At 41.4% G+C, this 15,359-nt stretch overlaps 1 protein-coding gene across 4 annotated transcripts in view; it reads left to right on the top strand.

The window, feature by feature from the left end:
* The first annotated feature begins 13,787 nt into the window (after positions 1-13,787).
* JAKMIP3 (Janus kinase and microtubule interacting protein 3) overlaps positions 13,788-15,359 on the top strand; it is a 185,258-nt gene continuing 183,686 nt past the window's right edge. For 3 of the 4 annotated variants that reach the window (XM_089669263.1, XM_089669244.1, XM_089669271.1), the window contains exon 1: positions 13,877-14,201. The gene's annotated coding sequence lies outside the window, so the exon portion shown is untranslated. The other variant, XM_089669254.1, reaches the window with a different exon arrangement.

The raw sequence follows: 15,359 nt of genomic DNA, 5'->3' as shown, positions 1-15,359 counted from the left end.
TCTGACAGAGCTTGAGCTATTTTCCAAAGAAGAATGGGCAACAATTTCACTCTCTAGATGTGCAAAGCTGGTAGAGACATCCCCAAAAAGACCTGCAGCTCTAATTGCAGCGGAAGGTGGTCCTACAAAGTATTGACTCAGGGGGACTGAATACAAATGCACGCCACTTTTCACAGATTTATTTGTAAAATATTTTGAAAACCATTTATCATTTTCCTTCCACTTCACAATTATGTCTTACTTTGTGTTGGTCTATCAAATAAAATCCCAATAAAATACATTTATGTTTTTGGTTGTAATATGACAAAGTATGGAACATTTCAAGGGGTATGAATACTTTTTCAAACCACTGTAAGTTTTATTTTTATTCAATGGAGTAAGTCCATGCATTTTGAGGGCTGCAAGGGTCCCCATTCATCAGGGCTGGAGGAATAGAGAGTAAAACTCTGGACTGGGCTTGGAAACCAGTGAACCGAATAGCTGTTGAGGACTGTTGCGTTGCCTGTTCCAGATTAAGTTCAACTACATTAAGGGCATCATGTACCTGTCTCCTAGGGAATTGTTACCAGAGTCATCACTGAAGAAGATCCAAAAAAGGAAAAGCAACCTAGGTGTCATGTAACCAAACCAAAACCACATGAAAAATACAGCTGGGGAGGACCCCTCCAAAGGGAGGAGGAAATACTGGGGGTGGTGCTGCACTTTAACTCTTTATTACTCATTTTCTGTTAAAAAGGTTTTTTTTTTCTTTTTTGAATAAGCTAAATTTGCAGTTGAGACCAAGACCACAAAAATGTGTTTTCCAATTAGAAAACTGAATTTTGTGTGAAAACATTTATAAGTAGACCCCAAAGTAGTCATTATGTACAAAAAAGGGGTACCACCAACAAAAGGTAAAAACATAAACACTGATGTTTTATAATAACTGACACCAAATTCTCTGGTCTCACTGTAGAGTTAGGAACCCATTGATTGGTTACTTATGAGTAACAAAATTAGACAGATTAGATTCCTGTGGTTCAGCAGGGATTGGCTGAATTTCGATGAGCATGTAGCCATCTCTGCTTAATGGAATGTGATTGTTAAACTGACTTCTGTTCAACAATCTGGGAAACTTCTGTCGATCAGCGGCTGCTGCCGCTGATTAGTGTATTGTGGCAGCGCTGGGTCCCGCTGTCAGAATATAATGTTCCAATGGGCGGATTCTTCCATTCATCTTACCTGTGGATGGAGGAATCTGGCTGAACAAAAAAACTAAAAAAACTTCTCTATAGCCAGCTTTACAGTTCACTTATAATTGTTTTAAAACAACAACACTATACTCCACAAAGAGGAATGAAATACTGGGCAGCATAGCAGCTCAGTGATTAGCACTTCTCCTTTGCAGTGCTGGGGACTTTGCTGCAAATCCCATTCTGGACACTGTATGCATGGAGTTTGCATGTTCTCCCTGTGTTAACATGAGTTTTCTCCAGGTACTCTGGCTTCCTCCCACACTCCACAGATACTCTTGTAAGTTAATTGGCTCCTCTCCAAGTTGGTCCTAGTATGTGCGCATGTGAGATAGGACCTTTAGATTGTAAGCACCCTCAAGGAGTAAATTATTAGTATGTAAAGCACTGCATTACTTGATGACGCTATATAAATACATATAGTAATAATACTATACAATTTTGATGAACACATTTAAAGAACGCTCACCTTGCAAAACAACCCATACAGTTTAAAATAGAAATGCAGGATAAAACATTTGTCCACGCATATATAAAAACATTATAAATACCTTTTTATCCCTTTTTTATAAGTGATCACATACCCTTTGTTCTCAGCAGCGTAAGCAGCTGGGGTAGGAGAAAAGGCAGCACACTGGTCTTCCAAGTGAATGGCTGTGTGTGTGTGTGTGGGGGGGGGGGTGTCAGCACTAGTCTGACCATTGGAGGAGAGCACACTGAGTTGTTAATACAGCTTGAGAACTGACCACACTGTGCTCTCATGCTAGTGTAGTCAGTTTTTAGTAGGAAAGTAGCTGGACTGGCAGGAACACTAGGGAGTTCACACAAAGGAAGCAATACAAAGAGAACAGGATACTTTTTCATACAAGTACATGGTACAGCAGGCACATATCAGGAATATGAAATGTTGGGTTGGCATTATTATTATTATACAGTATTTATATAGCGCCAACAGTTTGCTCAGCGCTGTACATTATAATGGGAGACAATACACGAGACAGCACAGTAACAATACAATGCGATACACGAGGGGTTCGAGGTCCCTGCTCCTTGGAGCTTGCAATCTACAGTAGGAGGGAGGGGAGAGTGGTACAGGAGGAAATAGCTGTGGGGGATGGAGTGGTGGGAAGAGTGGAGGAGATCGGCAATTAGGTGAGGGTGGGGTAGGCTTCTTTGAAGAGATGGGTTTTCAGGGTGTGCCTAAAGGTGAAGAGGGTAGGTGACAGTCTGATGGATTGGGGTAGTGAGTTCCAGAGGATGGGGGAAGCCCTGGAGAAGTCCTGGAGATGGGCATCGGAGGAGGAGACCAGGGAACTAGAGAGTAGGAAGTCTTGTGAGGAGCGGAGAGTGCATTTTGGGTGGTAGATGGATATTAGGTCGGTGATATAGTTTGGGGCAGTGTTATGAACAACTTTGTACGTCAATGTTAGTAATTTCAATTTTATGCGTTGGGCAAACGGAAGCCAGTGGAGGGATTGGCAGAGGGGGGTGGCGGATACGGAGCGGTTAGTAAGATGGTTGAGTCTGGCTGCCAGATTCAGGATAGACTGAAGCGGGGATAGCCTGTGTTGAGGTAGGCCGGTGAGGAGGGAGTTGCAGTAGTCAAGTCGTGATATGATAAGGGAGTGAATGAGTGGCATATTCTTTAATGACACAATTATCCATACAGCTCCATACATCAATCCTAAAGAAGACCAGCTGTAAAGGAAAGATGGACAGCGAGATTTTGGAACCAAAAACAAGACTATTATTCTGAATGAAGGATGGCTTGGAGCGATGACTCCCCCTATATGCTTTAGAGTTAAATGTCGCAGTTACTCCAAATTAAAAGATAAGTTCACCTTCGGGAACATGTTATGTATTACACCCATTTTAAGGGTGGAATATGTAACATGTTCCCACTCCTGCAGCAATGTGCTGGGTGTGACAGCAGTACGGGGAGAAGTTTCCTGTACAAGCTGTCGCTTTTTAAAAAGAGCACTCCACCCACACAACAACAACAGAGTTCTGTGAATGAATCAACTACAAGCACCGGTTGATTTACTAAAGCACCTTGTTGGCAAATGGTCGCAGTTCCCTGCACCACTGACTACTTTTAGGAGGAGAAAAGATTTACTAAAGCACTCAACAAATAGTCACAATTTGGAATGTAGTAATGGTCAAACTTGGCACCTGTCTAAATGAGTTCACCTCTTAGAACCAAGTGAACAGCAAAGAAAAATATTTTTAAAGTGTTACTAAACCCAGGACCCTGCATTCACTATATCTGGTCTCCCACAGTACACACAACAAGTGCAATTATTTTAGTAAATATAAACTGCTAAATACCTTTTCTCATCAGCAGTTAGAGCAGTCTTGTGACTTCAGCAGAGCACTGGTTAAAGCTTGTAGGAGGAGTTTTCTTTCTGCTCTAGGAGGATGCAAAACCCCTGACCCAGGGGTGGACTGACCATTTGGAAACTTGGGCACTGCCCGAGGGCCCGGGGTCAGTAGGGGGCCCCATGAGATGCCCCTGGTACCTTTTTCATAGGCTTTTTTGAGTTTGGGCAAGGACACAGGGGCCCCATGATCCCCTATTGCCCAGGGGTCCCATGAGTTGTCAGTCCACCCCTGCCCTGACCTCTATTTGTACAGTGCTGATTGGCCCCGTGCGGATCACATCTCAAGAAAAAAAACTCTAGCAATACACACTAAATTGAGATAAGACATGGATATTTGAACAAGAGGAGGAGCAAATAAGTCAGGATCAAACAGCCTTTTTACACAATGCAGAATATTAACCCCTCAGGTTCCACAGTGAGTATAACAAGCATGCTTTACTTCATATACAGACTGAATTTACTGTTGTGGGTTTATTAACACTTTAATGATATGATCTCAAGCATATGTATACTTCCTATACATAGGTTGAACATTTTAAAGAATAACTGCTTTAAAAGAACTCTAAATTTGTCTGTATAAAGTAATATAGTTCAAAAAATCCAAACATGCATTGACTTCACCTAGTTCAAATGTCTCAGTAGTGACACAACTGAACATGCCCAGACTAGGAAACCTAAAAAGTGCCTTTACTGCTTGTTTTTTGTGAACTGCTGTAGTAAATTTCTTTGTTCGCAAACCTGGAAATGTCATTCAGAAGAATTAACTTGTTTTTTGTAGAAGCGTGATTATTTTACACATACGCGTATTACCAATACGCTTCTGGTTAGTGTGCATTCCTACCATCTGCACTGGGAATCAACAAGCACTTTTTCTTGTGGACTGTGATTTGACATAATTTATTTTATTTCATATATCCATTTGCATTTAATTGCATATAGCATTATAACATCAGATAGTGCTGCATTTTTATATATTTATATTCTTTGGGACTTTTTATATGTTTTTCCTTGAATGCTCAGCTGCTAATTATTGAGAACGCTCACTGTATTTGTATATCTATTAACATTTATATATATATTTAACGGTATACAACAATATTTGTAACTATAGAGCTGTTATTATGTACAGAAACACCAACATAGGTATTCTTATAACAGTTTCATTTCCTTTGTCATTTTATTTAGCTGTGTTTTTTTCTTCAATATTTATCTTTTCTAGTTTTTTAAATAATACTAGTACTTTGTTTTATTCTTTTTTTTTTGGAGCATATATTCTCTGCAGTATATATACTGTACTTATGTATGTACTGCCATGTACATTGATCATGCCCAGGTACTTAGACTTTTAAAATATATTAACTAAATGGTAGAAAAACTGCACTTGATGCTCAGGATCTAACAAAAATCTAAATAAAATCTCCCACAGCTGTCTTCACCAACCACACACAATGCCAATGCTGAAGCAAAATTAAAAGGAATACAAATGTGGCACTGTGTTACTAAATTTGATGTGTGTTGGTTATATGTATCCCAATACAAAGGATCATATATTATTCCAAAAAAAATATGATATGTGTCCCAACATCATAAATACACAGTAAAATGATAAAAAAAAAAATCAGAGGGTGACACCACTATTCCATAGTGACACACCAATGAAGAAAAAATATCAGTTCATAAATCAATAAACATAGAACCATATGGAAGTCCACCACCTATATGGAAATGTCCAAATAAAATAAGTAGTTACGTGTAGTTCCACCATCATTGCAAAGCTTGCCATATTTATTTATTTCAGATACTTATATAGCGCCGTCAATTTATGCAGCACTTTACATATATATTGTACATTCACATCAGTCCCTAACCCTCAAGGGGCGTACAATCTATGGTCCCTAACTTACATTTATACATACATGGGCCAATTTAGACAGGATCCAATTAACCTACCAGCATATCTTTGGAGTGTGGGAGGAAATCGGAATACCCAGAGGAAACCCACGCAGGCACAGAGAGAACATGCAAACTCCAGACAGGTGGTGCTGTGGTTTGGATTTGAACCAATGACCCTACTACTGCCAGGCGGAAGTGCTAACCATTTAGCCACTGTGCTGCCTGTATGTTTTCATTTGTGAATGACAACAGGCAGCCTTGTGAATTCCACACCAACACCAATTGCAGCCTCTTACCAAACAATAAGACCCCAAATTCTAGGTGGTCTTATAGAAACATGTTGCCAGGAATCATCCATCACCAGCCTTGGAACCATATGGCAGATCACATCAACAGGTTGTTCCATGGCACTCAGGAACTCCAGGGCACATCAGCGGGGATTTACTGTTTGCACCTCCACTCCCTCATGTACAGTAAGTCATGTAAAGGATTAAGCAAGCATTTCATACATTCCATAGTACAACCTGCAGATTTAGTGTAAAAATTTTTGTGCATCTACTTACATAAGTATATTAGGATGAATTTTATGGCTTAACCTCTTCCTGTCCAGCCCATGTAGATAAACGGCCGAACGGGAGCGCTGCCGATGCAGGGGGACGTTTCTAATCCTCCCCCCGCATCCTTTGCCTGTGCGCGTTCCCTGGGAGCGAGCGGCACCACAATCATTGCCCACTGTGTCCTCCAGACACAGTGGAACACAGATCGCTTTAGGGGACCTTTGTTTGAGGTCCTGATTCATGTGATCACTGATTGGCCAATCAGTGATGACATGAACAGTAGTAAACAAGATGTCCATTCCTGACATCATTGCGTACTACGTGTGAAATCTGTGAATGATCACAGAAATCACATAATACAAGGCTATTCACAACAGCCTTGTACCATGTGACAAGCTGTGACCAATCTCAGCCCTCACAGTATTTATCAATGGCTGCAGGAATGCAGCCAGAGAGGAGGAGAAATTATTGATTTTACAGCCTTTTTTGGGTGTAAAAGCAATCAGTGTAAAAAAAAGAAAAAAAAACTTCATCACCCCCCACAGGTAGTACAGTGTCACTATGGTGACACTACTGCTAGGGTGACAGTATGTTAAAAAATACAAAAATTATCATTTTTGGTTATAAACAATTAGTTATAGTGTTATTTTTTTTTTAGTAAAAAGATAGATGAATACAATTTGGCCAAGATTTATAAAGAAAAATTATTTATTTGCAAAACTTTATAAGAAAAACACTTTTTTTTTAATGGTTTGACTTTTTCATTTATATAACAAAAAAATAAAAATTCCAGTGTGAATAAATACCACCAAAAGAAAGTTTTATCTTTCCTAAAAAAATGCTAAAACATTAATATGGGTACAGTGTTGCATGACTGCGCAATTGTCATATGAAGTGTGATAGCACTGAAAGCTGAAAACTGGCCTGGACTGGAAGGGGGTGAAAGTGTCCAGAGTTGACTATCCCTCAAAACAACTCAACAAACAGCCATTAATGTCTATACTGCCGGCAACAAAAGTGAGTACACCCCTAAGTGAAAATATCCAAATTGGGCCCAATTAGCCATTTTCTCTCCCCAGTGACATGTGACTCATCACTGTTACAAGGTCTCAGGTGTGAATGGGGAGCAGGTGTGTTAAATTCAGTGTTAGTTCAGCATGGCACCTCATGGCAAAGAACTCTCTAAGGATCTGAAAAAAAGAATTGTTGCTCTACAGAAAGATGGCCTAGGCTATAAGAAGATTGTCAAGACCCTGAAACTGAGCCGCAGCACAGTGGCCAAGACCATACAGCAGTTTAACAGGACAGGTTCCACTCAGAACAGGCCTTGCCATGGTTGACCAAAGAAGTTGAGTGCACATGCTCAGCATCATATCCAGAGGTTATCTTTGTGAAATAGACGTATGAGTGCTGCCAGCATTGCTGCAGAGGCTGAAGGTGTAGGGGGCAGCTTGTCAGTGCCCAGACCATACACCCCACACTGCATCAAATTTGTCTGCATGGCTGTCATTCCAGAAGGAAGCCTCTTCTAAAGATGATGCACAAGAAAGCCCGCAAACAGTTTGCTGAAGACAAGCAGACTAAGGATATGGATTACTGGAACCATGTCCTGTGGTCTGATGAGAATAAGTTCCACTTGTTTGGTTCAGTTGGTGTCAAGCGTGTGTGGCGGCAACCAGGTGAGGAGTACAAAGACAAGTGTGTCTTGCCTACAGTCAAGCATGGTGGTGGGAGTGTCATGGTCTGGGGCTACATGAGTGCTGCCGGTACTGGGGAGCTACAGGTCATTGAGGGAACCATGAATACCAACATGTACTGTGACATACTAAAGCAGAGCATAATCTCCTCCCTTCGGAGACTGGGCCGCAGGGCAGTATTCCAACCAGGGGCGGACTGACAACTCAGGGGGCCCCCGGGCAATAGGGGATCATGGGGCCCCTGTGTCCTTGCCCAAACTCAAAAAGCCTATGAAAAAGGTACCAGGGGCATCTCATGGGGCCCCTACTGACCCTGGGCCCTCGGGCAGTGCCCGAGTTTCCAAATGGTCAGTCCACCCCTGATTCCAACATAACAACCCCAAACAGACCTCCAAGACGACCACTGCCTTGCTAAAGAAGCTGAGGGTAAAGGTGATGGACTGGCCAAGCATGTCTCCAGACCTAAACCTTATTGAGCATCTGAGGGGCATCCTCAAATGGAAGGTGGAGGAGCACAAGGTCTCTAACATCCACCAGCTCCGGATTGTCATCATGAAGCAGTGGAAGAGGACTCTAGTGGCAATCTGTGAAGCTCTGGTGATCTCCATGCCCAAGATGGTTAAGGCAGTGCTGGAAAATAATAGTGTCCACACAAAATATTGACACTTAGAGCCCAATTTGGACATTTTCACTTAGGGGTGGACTCACTTTTGTTGCCAGCAGTTTAGACATTAATGGCTGTGTGTTGAGTTATTTTGAGGGAACAGCAAATTTACACTGTTATACAAGCTGTACACTCACTACGTCACATTGTAGCTAGAGATGAGCGAATTATTCAAAAATTCGATTCGGCTGATTCGCCGAATTTCAGGAAGAAATTCGATTCGATGCGAATTAATTCGCTACGAAGTTAACTTATAAAAAGGGTTTCTAGGCTTCAGAGAGCCTTTAAATTAGTGCAGAACACTGTACCTTTAATTTAAATGCCCTTGGAGATGAGGAAGGAGAAGGAGAAGGAGAAGGATGAGAAGAAGGAGAAGGATGAGAAGAAGGAGAAGGAGAAGGATGAGAAGAAGGAGAAGGATGAGAAGAAGGAGAAGGAGAAGGAGAAGGATGAGAAGAAGGAGAAGGATGAGAAGATGGAGAAGGAGAAGGATGAGAAGAAGGAGAAGGAGAAGGATGAGAAGAAGGAGAAGGATGAGAAGAAGGAGAAGGAGAAGGATGAGAAGAAGGAGAAGGATGAGAAGAAGGAGAAGGATGAGAAGAAGGATGAGAAGAAGGATGAGAAGAAGGAGAAGGATGAGAAGAAGGATGAGAAGAAGGAGAAGGATGAGAAGAAGGAGAAGGAGAAGGATGAGAAGAAGGAGAAGGATGAGAAGAAGGATGAGAAGAAGGAGAAGGATGAGAAGAAGGAGAAGGAGAAGGATGAGAAGAAGGAGAAGGATGAGAAGAAGGAGAAGGAGAAGGAGAAGGATGAGAAGAAGGAGAAGGATGAGAAGATGGAGAAGGAGAAGGATGAGAAGAAGGAGAAGGAGAAGGATGGGTTTCTAGGCTTCAGAGAGCCTTTAAATTAGTGCAGAACACTGTACCTTTAATTTAAATGCCCTTGGAGATGAGGAAGGAGAAGGAGAAGGAGAAGGATGAGAAGAAGGAGAAGGATGAGAAGAAGGAGAAGGAGAAGGATGAGAAGAAGGAGAAGGATGAGAAGAAGGAGAAGGAGAAGGAGAAGGATGAGAAGAAGGAGAAGGATGAGAAGATGGAGAAGGAGAAGGATGAGAAGAAGGAGAAGGAGAACTGTCAGAAATAGCCTATTTCTGACAGTTCTGGGACATTCACTCCATACAACGGTTGAAACATTGTATCTATTTGTTTCCATAAATGGATCCATTTATGGAAACAAATAGATACAATGTTTCAACCGCTGTATGGAGTGAATGTCCCAGAACTGTCAGAAATAGCGGAGCTCTGCAGATACACTTAGAGGAGCTCTGCAGATACACTTTTTGCCGGCTTGGAATTATTCTTATTTTCATCCTACTTCTTCTTCTTCTTCTTCTTCATCCTCATCCTCTTCTTCTTCTTCTGAGGATGAGGATGAGGATGAAGAAGAAGAAGAAGAAGTAGGATGAAAATAAGATTAATTCCAAGCCGGCAAAAAGTGTATCTGCAGAGCTCCTCTAAGTGTATCTGCAGAGCTCCTCTAAGTGTATCTGCAGAATAGAGGAGCTCTGCAGATACACTTTTTGCCGGCTTGGAATTATTCTTATTTTCATCCTACTTCTTCTTCTTCTTCTTCTTCATCCTCATCCTCATCCTCTTCTTCTTCTTCTGAGGATGAGGATGAAGAAGAAGAAGAAGAAGAAGTAGGATGAAAATAAGATTAATTCCAAGCCGGCAAAAAGTGTATCTGCAGAGCTCCTCTAAGTGTACAGTTGCAAGAAAAAGTATGTGAACCCCTTGGGATTACGTGGAGTTTTGGATGAATTGGGCATAAAATGTGCTCTGAACGTCATCTAAGTCACAACAATAGAAGAACACAGTCTGCTGAACATAATACTACACAAACATTAGATGCTGCCATGGTTTAATTGCACATAACATGTAAACATTCACAGTGCAGGGAGGAAAAAGTATGTGAGGCCCTAGCTTAATGACTTCTCCCAGAGCTAATTGGAGCCAGGAGTGAGCCAACCTTGACTCCAATCAGTGTGATGATATTGGATGTGTTGCTGACAGCTGTCCTGCCCTTAAAAAACACACACCTGTTTTGGGTTTACTGGTTTCAAGAAGCACTGTCTGATGTGAACCATGCCTCGCAGAAAAGAGCTCTCAGAAGACCTACGATCAAGAATTGTTGACTTGCATGAAGCTGGAAAGGGTTACAAAAGTATCTCCAAAAGCCTTGATGTTCATGTGTCCACGGTAAGACAGACTGTCTACAAATGGAGAAAGTTTAGTACTGTTGCTACTCTCCCTAGGCGTGGTCGTCCTGTAAAAATGACTGCAAGAGCACAGCGCAGAATGCTGCATGAGGTAAAGAAGAATCCCAGAGTGTCAGCTAAAGACCTACAGAAATCTCTGGCACATGCTAACATTTTTGTTGACACATCTACAATAAGGAAAACATTAAACAAGAATAGAGTACATGGGAGGACACCACGGAGGAAGCCATTGCTGTCCAAAAAGAATATTGCAGCACGTTTGAAGTTTGCAAAAGAGCACCTGGATGTTCCACAGCACTACTGGCAAAATATACTGTGGACAGATGAAACCAGGATTGAGTTGTTTGGGAAGAACACACAACAATGTGTGGAGAAAAAAAGGCACAGCACACCAACATCAAAACCTCATCCCCACTGTAAAACATGGCGGAGGGAGCATCATGGTTTGGGGCTGCTTTGCTGCCTCAGGGCCTGGACAGTTTGTTGTCATTGATGGGAAAATGAATTCCAGAGTTTATCAAGACATTTTGCAGGAAAACGTACGACCATCAGTCCGCCAACTGAAGCTCCGCAGAGGATGGGTGATGCAACAGGACAATAACCCAAAGCATACAAGTAATTCAACAAAACAATGGCTGCAACAGCACAGAATACGCTTTCTGGAGTGGCCCAGTCAGAGTCCTGACCTCAACCCGATTGAAATGCTGTGGCATGACCTTAAGAGAGCAATTCACACCAGACATCCCAAGAATATTGCTACACTGAAACAGTTTTGTGAAGAGGAGTGGTCCAAAATTACTCCAGATCGTTGTGCAGGTCTGATCTGCAACTACAGGAAACGTTTGGTTGAGGTTATTGCTGCCAAAGGAGGGTCAACCAGTTATTAAGTCCAAAGGTTCACATACTTTTTCCTCTCTGCACTGTGAATGTTTACATGTTATGTGCAATTAAACCATGGCAACATCTAATGTTTGTGTAGTATTATGTTCAGCAGACTGTGTTCTTCTATTGTTGTGACTTAGATAACGTTCAGAGCACATTTTATGCCCAATTCATGCAAAACTCCACGTAATCCCAAGGGGTTCACATACTTTTTCTTGCAACTGTATCTGCAGAGCTCCTCTAAGTGTATCTGCAGAATAGAGGAGCTCTGCAGATACACTTTTTGCCGGCTTGGAATTATTCTTATTTTCATCCTACTTCTTCTTCTTCATCCTCATCCTCTTCTTCTTCTTCTGAGGATGAGGATGAGGATGAAGAAGAAGAAGAAGAAGTAGGATGAAAATAAGATTAATTCCAAGCCGGCAAAAAGTGTATCTGCAGAGCTCCTCTAAGTGTATCTGCAGAGCTCCTCTAAGTGTATCTGCAGAATAGAGGAGCTCTGCAGATACACTTTTTGCCGGCTTGGAATTATTCTTATTTTCATCCTACTTCTTCTTCTTCTTCATCCTCATCCTCTTCTTCTTCTGAGGATGAGGATGAGGATGAAGAAGAAGAAGAAGAAGTAGGATGAAAATAAGAATAATTCCAAGCCTGCAAAAAGTGTATCTGCAGAGCTCCTCTATTCTGCAGATACACTTAGAGGAGCTCTGCAGATACACTTTTTGCCAGCTTGGAATTATTCTTATTTTCATCATACTTCTTCTTCTTCTTCTTCTTCATCCTCATCCTCATCCTCTTCTTCTTCTTCTGAGGATGAGGATGAAGAAGAAGAAGTAGGATGAAAATAAGATTAATTCCAAGCCGGCAAAAAGTGTATCTGCAGAGCTCCTCTAAGTGTATCTGCAGAGCTCCTCTAAGTGTATCTGCAGAATAGAGGAGCTCTGCAGATACACTTTTTGCCGGCTTGGAATTCTTCTTATTTTCATCCTACTTCTTCTTCTTCTTCTTCTTCTTCATCCTCATCCTCTTCTTCTTCTTCTGAGGATGAGGATGAAGAAGAAGAAGAAGAAGAAGTAGGATGAAAATAAGAATTCCAAACCGGCAAAAAGTGTATGTGCAGAGTTCCTCTATTTCTGACAGTTCTCTGACAGCTTCTTCACATGTACAGCGGTTGAAACATCTGTATCCTAAATGGAAACTAATAGATACAATGTTTCAACCGCTGTACATGTGAAGGAACTGTCAGAGAAATGTCAGAAATAGCGGAGCTCTCTGCAGGGACACTTTTGCCGGCTGATCGGGAAAAATCCGATTCGCGCACCCGAAGTAGGCAAATATTCAGATTCAACGCAAATCGAATTTTTCCTGAAATTCGTATCGAATTCCGGTTCGCCTGGTTCGATTCGCTCATCTCTAATTGTAGCAAAGTGTCATTTCTTCAGTGTTGTCACATGAAAAGATATAATAAAATATTTACAAAAATGTGAGCGGTGTACTCACTTCTGTGAAATACTCTATATCCATAGGTAGAGACAATTAATTTGTATGTCAAAGGAGAGATAACTGAAACAACAAAACACACCAAGTCAGTACTGCAGCAGAAGGCCACAGGAAGACTATACACCCATTGCCGAGCGGCTGACAACAGTGGAAAAATAACATTTAAAATGCATAAAAGTATATATTTGAATCAAAAAATAGAGAGCATATCATGAATCATCCCTGCAGAAGAGCCGATAAAATAATCTAAAAAAAGAAAAGAAGAGTTGAGAAGGAGAAAGAGACAAGAAAAGGTCCAGGTCAACACCAATATTTTTAATGGGAGGCTGTATTTGTAGGCGCAAGGTCCGCTTTAACCTTGAGGGTCTGCAGTAGGTTGTTGGAAAGCTATGACCACTTCTGCTCAAGGCAAGATTTAATGCCAACAGCCAAACTTTGACTGAAAGCCTTGGCATTAGTGTAATTACAATTGCTTGGCACAGCAGGCATCTCAGCGAGCATTTGGCAGTGGCCGCCCTTGCTCCGGACATCATTTTTCCTCCGGGCTCTCTCCCTTCTGGCCCCCGACTAGGAAGCTGTGCGGTTTTATAAGTGTCGGTTTGATGACGTGCTTGCACTGAGATGCTGGCTGCAGTGACTCTGCAAGGGCTGATAGGAGCTTTGCTGAATGCTAGCAATGAGCTCATTCTCCCAGGAGAGAGCAGAAGCCTCAGTGCATCTCTGGGTAACAGCATCCCGCCTGTGAAAGCCATCCCTGAGCATCCTCTCTGATGCTCCACTCTGTGGGTGTGTATGTGGTGAGAAGCTATTTCCCATTTGCTACATGCAGATATTTTTTTCCTCCCTCTCCCTCTCTCCTCTAAGCTCTGGCATTGCTCTGAATCCTGCTTCAGCATCCATCTCTTGCCTGCACAGAATAGGGCTTTACCATCCCCACGCAGAATGGATTGGTTTATTATGAGGATGTTTTCCAGCATAAATGATAAAAGCATTTTAGATCTAATAGGAAGGACCTGCCGGTTGTAGAATGACCTGTGCATCCAACTGAGGATTGGGGTAATCTGCAGGTAAAAGGCACATAGAAAAGGAAACATCTCAGTGGCCCTTTCACTGTAAGGTCAGTGCTTTTTTCTCTTTTTTTTTTCTTTTTTTTCATTTAGGTTCTTGTATAACGTTGAGTTAAATTGCAGCCACTGGTGATGTGAACCCTTCCTGTTGCAACATGTAGGCCCTATAAAGTACATGACCACTGTACGGCTGCAGCTGTACCGCCCTTGTGCAGCTTGACTCTATTCCAGAATGGAAAATTCATGCTGAACAGGTGTTTGCAGCAATTTTGGAATTGTCTTTTTTTTTTATTGCATTGCTTCATATTGAAGAATAGATAGAAAGGAACATTTGACGCTGATGACATTTTTGAGACCCTTGATGCTCTGCCTGCTAGTGTAGGTGCATATGTGTTCATTGATGCTGATGCTAACATACTGTATAGGAGTTTAATGCTGTCTTGGGGCTGGTTTAATGTACAGTACTTTGTCAGGAATTGCCGGTGGGGGCAGAACTCATTGTACAGGAATGCATTCACTGAGTGCATCCCTGATTGCCTGTGACGGTTAATCTGTTTGCTAGCGGTATGATTTTTCATTTCCTGCAGAAACTGTAGTTCTGTACCAGAAGACAGGCCTCGGTGCTGCTGTAACAGTTCATTACTTTATGTACTGTTATTATATATATATATATATATATATATATATATATATATATATTTTTTTTTTTTACATTTATATTTAATTCTCCTTGTAATTAGTTGAAGCATACTCTTGGCTTCTTGTGCTTTTCATCAAAGCCGACTGTGGTTTTTATATAGTAGAAAGGTTTTCTAAACCATTATGACATCACTATCGCGCTTACTCGATGACGCAATTGAAAGAGCAAAGAAGAAACACAAATCTCAATAGCACACAGAGACAGGGCATTTCATTTTGCTGAAATCACGCCAGTGCAAAACTGACAAAATAATATGAATGGAGCATGAGATCTGCCCCTCGCACAACTTGTCTTGAATCAGTTTTTGGAACCATTACTATTAAATCATAGCTTGAAAATATACAACATTAACAGTGGTCTCAAATTTATTTATATATATATATATATATATATATATATATATATATATATATATATACACATATATACACACATACATACAAACACACACACACAGCCGCTCGGCAATGGGTGTATAGTCTTCCTGTAGCCTTCTGCTGCAGTACTG

This window comes from Staurois parvus, unplaced genomic scaffold, assembly GCF_062004578.1.
Source record: "Staurois parvus isolate SC_StPar_1 unplaced genomic scaffold, SC_StPar_1.0 ptg000009l, whole genome shotgun sequence".
Lineage (NCBI taxonomy): Eukaryota > Metazoa > Chordata > Amphibia > Anura > Ranidae > Staurois > Staurois parvus.
The sequence above is the reverse complement of the archived record's forward strand: the minus strand, read 5'-3'. Positions and strand labels throughout refer to the sequence as shown.